Raw genomic sequence first — 6,000 nt, forward strand, 5'->3', positions numbered from 1 at the left:
ACATGGATCATCTCAGAGAAGAGGAAGGGAAGATGGAAGTGGTGTTTTCTATCTATGCTTCTTCCTTTCTTCCTGTTGAAGCATTCAGAGTATTTCTGAACTGGGGTGAGCAGAGCTCCCAGCTAAGCAGCTGATGTCTTGGTGACAATTTGTTCTTCTGAGTTCAAACTGCTTACAGACATCATCATCTCTATGATGACATCTGAGCTGCTTCTTCTCACTGTCTCAGTGTCTTTGCCTTCAGCTGCCCTGTGAAGACAAGCCAGGGTTTGCCTCTTGGTGCTTCTTTGCTCCCATCCTAAGCGAGTGTTCCTGGGAGAGGGTGAAACACACTTGGTCTGGGCAGCTGGCCTTGTGGAGGGGCTCACTGGTGATCCTGCAGTGCAGTGGAGGGTGATGTGTACTGTCTGGGGAACCTGTCCATCCCACAAGGCTGGAGTCTGCTGGGGGTGGAGTGGGAGGGCTTTCTTTGCTCTGACTGGGTGGGTGTCCACATAGGTGATGGAGGGGTTGGGAGGCCAGGATGGAAAGGGCTTCTAGGTGACTGTTTGAGGAGGTCTAGAGGAGGATACAGGGGAGACAGAGAGGAGAACTGGTACATGTGGGAGTGCAGAGCAATGGCTGGCTGTTACAAAGCTATCTAGACACATTGATTTCTGTTCTGCAGTCTCACCATCCCTCTCTGACTTCTAACCCAGACTGATGACCCTGCCTCATTGAACCCATTTAACCCATTGCTGCAGGTCAGCTACTTGTTTTATTCAGCCAGCCTGGATCTGGGGCAGTCCTCATTCACTATGACAGATCTATATCCCAGAAAGCAGAAGTGGGACTCAGGGAGGACAGATTGCCCATTTCTACTCCTTTCCTGCTACCAAGGCTGGGGTTAGTAGAATACCTGAGTGATACTGAAACCAGCATGATTGAGACAAGCTCGGGGTGTCAGGAGCACTTGTGGGGTCCACAGCCAAGTAAGAGTCTCAATTCAGTGGGCTTGCAGGATGCTAACTGGAGACATTGTCATTCCCAAGCTTTTTTTTTTTTTTTCCAGGATAATGCTGAGGTCGTATTGTGATTATGCTTTGAATGTTGGTTTACATGCAAATCTGTCCCACAGTTGTGTCCTAAGAGGTGGAAACCACTACTTCATACTTGTGTTCAACGTCCCAGTTTCAAAGGGGTGCAGCACCCAGCAGCTGGGTGAGGTTCGTGTGGTCACATTGACCTCTGGTGGCTGCAGCCTTGGCGTGCAAGGAGGCACTAAGGCAAACGGGCTGGGTTTGGTGAGCTGCTGCTTGCTGCAGTTGAAATGCCGTTGGGTTTGCTCCTTCTCTAGGCTCCATTCCCCACCACCTCTCCTCTTAGACAGTAATTTGTTTTCCTCTCGAAGCGGGTAACCACTCTTTGTGAGTACACCCTCAGTCCATGTAGTTCTTCTCCCTAAGACACAAATCCTGCTTGCACACAGCCCAGTAAACATCAAAGGCAGATCCTTTGTTGGAGAGCTGAATTCACTCCCAGTTTCTAGACGGAGTGGGTCATATCTGGGGAGAGCAGACTGCTCCCCTGTACTCACTGTAACCTCTGTGCTGTCACCCTTCAGACCCTTCTTATGCAGCCGAGGGCAGACCTTAATGGTCCTCTTGCAAAGGGTGACCAGCCTGGCTTCACAATGACCACTGAGACGGACTCTTGATTGCCTTGTATTCTGGAGAGCAAGGGGAAAAAAAGCTGGGACTAATCCCACTGGGTTAATGGTTTAAGAATAAAGCAACTGCTGAGTTGGAACCCCTTTGCCAGGGGCAGCTGGGCAGCCTTGGAGTGAGAAAGCCCATCCCAGTGTTTCTAAGCCCATCCCAGTGTTTCTAATCCCGTCATTCTGCTCTAATTCAGGTCTTCCTTGTGACCCTGCACGCCTCTGGTGCCCTAAGGAGGACACAGATTTCTTGGCAATGCCTTACCAAAAGGCTCCCACATGCTTTTGCCTCCTGTAGCTCCAGGCGATGGGCGTGTGCGTGTGGTGAGGGGGAGGAATGCTGAAGGAAATATTTGCTTGTTTTGCTATCTCCACACAGATACACGCATTTCCTTCCTGCTGTAAAGGCCACTCGGTTTTTGAGGGGGGACCTCATTCCTCCTCCCTTCTGCAGCCACTTCTGCGAGGGGAATAAACCACTGTCAGTGCTGCAGCGCTCTTACATCTGCTGTTAAAAGTGTCAGGTAAAAGAGCAGCCAGTCAAAGTCCTTGCAAAGGCTGTTAATATAAACGCTGAGTTTGAAGAGTGACGTTCAGAAAAGCTTTTTTTCTGTGTGGGTTAACTAATCCAGCGTGAAGCAGTGTATGAGCCAATTAGACCAGGTTGGAGTCGATAATTCTGTTTCACAGATAATTCTGTTTCACAAGTCCTTTTGTGTATTTGGCATTTGTTTTGTTCCACACAGGAACAGAAACTGCAGAGAATTTCTTCATGACAGCAAATTGTGTTGGGACAGCTATTGCAGGGTGGAAGTTTTTATTATTAGGGGAATTATTTCAAACTCACTTCCTCAACCTGACTTGGGAGATCACCCTGGAGACCTTAGTAAACCTCCCCCCTAAAACTTCAATGGAAACTGTAAGTCTCTGCAAATCACCAGGCTGCAAGAAGCTTATTTTGATTGAGGAAGGGAAAAAAAAAAAAAAAAAAAAGACCAAGTAAGAAATATATTGCTGAAGATGTTCTGAACTGGCTCACATTCTGGACACTGTGTGGGTAGGCAGTTTCAGCTGTGTAAATTTACTGTGCTTCCCAAAACACATGGCAAGACTTTACAGAGCACCCAGCTCACCATCTGTAACCACAGCTTCAGCTTTGTACCCATGGCCTTTTAGCCACACATTCAGGAATTTATTGAATTCCTGCCCTGCTGCAGACCTTCCTAAAGCTATTTCCAGGCAGGGGCAAACAATGCAGTGATGAGGCATGGCCAGCCCAGCTCTCCACAGCACGGGCTCACTCGCCTGGGCGGGATCCCTCTGACCTCTTAGTGCCGCTGGTCACCCCACACCGCAAGGTTCTGCAGAAAACCCAGCAGCTGCCACACTCTGTGCCATGTGTGCTAAACCCACCTTCTGGTGGTGGAAATGACACGTGGCTCACCACTTGCTAGCTTCTTATAGGTTTCCTCTGTGAGCCCATGTGGCTTGGAAAGTTTTATCAGTGCAACTATTTTGGTTACAATTTGAAAAAAAAAACACAAAACAACAAACCAACAATACAACAACAACAAAAAACCCAAAAATACAAAACCCACCCAAACACCCCAGTGTCATTCCTAGTGTGAAATCAAGTGTGGCAGCACAAAAGCAAGTGCTACTGGTAAAGCTATTTTGGAAATGTAATAAATATCTGGCTGTGATCACATACAATCTGGTGGGACTGTGTATCTCCAGCAAACTGGGGGTGTCTTGTACAGCTGAAGCGTCCCTCCAAAGCATGAGTTTTGCATCCTTGTGCGCCCACACCCTGGCCAAAAAACAAGTGTGGAATGTATTGTTCCTCTCAGGAGCTGTTGGGATCAGATATCCAGCCCAGAGCCAGGGGTGGTCTTCTTGCTTGTGGAGTACCTGCCAAGCTCAGAGACTCTCCATGAAGGAGAACAGGTAATAGAGCTTGTAAATAAATTAAAGAAATTAGTCACTTAGTCAGTCTAAGGACCTGCCCTTATTGCAGTACCAGTCAATTATTGAATTATTTATTTTTCTCTGGATTGGATGTCTGAGACTCTTCCGTGGGCAATCTAGGGTGAAGATATTTCTTTAACTGTTCTTGATGTGGGACCTGCTCTGTCTGATGTCTGAGTGCTCTGAGTCACAAAGCAGTGCAGCCACTGCCCGTGGGGTCAGGGTGGGTGGAGGAAGAGGATTGCTTTGTCATCAGCCTTGAGTTGGTCTCTGTGTGAATGAGAGAAACCAACACTTGCTTTGGGACTTTTATCAGGATTGTGAAGATCTTATCTTCTATCACCACATAATACCCAGCTCAGGAAGTCTTTTCACTAGAGAGGGAGAGAGAGAGACCTGAGTTGTTTTTCAGAGAATACCTAGCAGGCAAAAATTGACATGGCCTGAGTCAGAATAGGTTTCCAGCAGACAACCTTGCTTGTACTTGCTTTTCATCACTCAGCTGGATGCCTCTGGCTGGAGGTAAGGGCTGGAGACGGGAGCTGTGCCCTGCTGCTGGTGTCCTGGGTCACCATGTGCCCTCTGTGTGGGAGCTGTGCAGTGCTGGGCTTGCAGGGGTCAGGAGGGGGCTGTTGGGACCCAAAACAACAAATTCATGTGCTCAGAGTGTCAACCAGTGCCTGTTGGGATGGATGCCATCCAAGGGCAGTTGGCTGAAAGCCCCGCGTGCGTGCCCGGCGTTTGCTCAGTATCTGTGTATATTTTGCCACAAAAAGGCTGTGTGCTCTGTGCATCACACGGATGCACTCTCAGTTCCCAGGTGGTGGTTGTGCTTGATCTTGAAAGGAGCTGTGCAGTATGGGGAAAGGGTCTTGTGAAAGCCTCCCTTCCCTCAAATGACCTTACTGAAACTGGTGCAGGGGCCCTGCCATTGGCCCTGGAGGACACACAAATGAAGATGTCAGTTTGGGTGCAGCAGAAATTCTTTAGGAAAGGGTGGCCCAGTTCATACATCTGTTTCTTCATTTATGTGAATGAGGAGAGAAAGATTTCCGTGGAGAGGTGAGGTCTAGAAGCTGCAGTGGTGGGGTGCTAAATGCACCTCCCTTTTCCGAGTGTGTTGGCAGTGCAGGGCTCCTTCATGTTGTGTTCAGAGCCCTGGAGGCATGCACAGCAGTACTCTGCACTACCCTGTGGGCTGACTCCAAAGCTGGGGAGAACCAGGGAACTCCCATTTCTTGTGAGCTTGATAATGCATTGGGAATTTCTTGTACAGAGCCTGCACTGCATAGCCGGGCTATTGGTCTGACACAGCTGAGAATGAAGAAATGAGAGTGAAATAGGGTTGCTAGAGAAAATGAAGAACAACTTAGCCTTGGGGGGGGAGGGTTGATGTTGGTGTCCAGTTCCATCTCTCCCAGAGCCCTCTTTGTCCGGTGGTATGCATAGATTTGGGCAGCTGAGTACGTGGCAGGTGTGGAGGGTACTCTGTGCGAACTCTTTGGGATGCTGTGTGGACACACAGGTCCACTCCCGGGATTGCTGTGGCCACCTGGACCAGAGGAAGGCTTCCCAGCATCCATTCCTGGCTGTGCCAGGCCCAGGTTGCAAGCCCCTGCATGCCCTGGAGTACATCTCCATCACACTGCCCTGGGGTGTCTCCACACCCAGTTCCACCCACGGACACAGCTGAGTACTGGGGCCAAAATCTAGCCTGTGGGATCTTTTCTTGGCCTGGATCAGGCATCTTTCCAATACTCTCAACTTCTTCCCCTTGCTTGGATCCCCCTTCCATCCAGAACCTGACCTACAGCTTGGGTGGCCTGGCTACAATTTCTGCAGCCCTGGAACCAAAGGAAGCCTCTCCTTATGAATCTCTTCTTTGTGGAAGAGCGTGGGGGGGCTGTGCCTTGCCCAGGAGACCCCCATCCTGCCCGGGCAGGGTCCTGGACAAGGCGGGCACCCCCTTCTTCCCCCGCCGGTCTGTCGGGCGCGTTTCGGAAGAGAAGTGGCTGGCGAGCCACATCCTTCCGGGGAGCAGCTCCGTCCCGGCTCTGGGCACCGAGGCGGGTTAGGAGGACAGGACACACGCAGAGAAAAACGCTTCCCGGCTCGCCCAGGTGAGCAGCAGCCCGAGGCTCCCAGAAACCGGGAGTGGCCGAGGGGGATCCGCCCCCGCCCCGCCGGTGAGTGCCCCCGCGACCCCCGGAGGTGGGCAGAGCCAAGCTCTCCATAGCCCGGGGGTGCCGGCTTCTTTCCAGCCGGCTGGACGAGGGAGGGAAGGAGAGGGAGGGACGGAGGGAGGCAGGGAAAGAGGGTGGGGAGGGCGCTTCAGA

The sequence above is a fragment of the Passer domesticus genome, chromosome 5 (genome assembly GCF_036417665.1).
Source record: "Passer domesticus isolate bPasDom1 chromosome 5, bPasDom1.hap1, whole genome shotgun sequence".
Lineage (NCBI taxonomy): Eukaryota > Metazoa > Chordata > Aves > Passeriformes > Passeridae > Passer > Passer domesticus.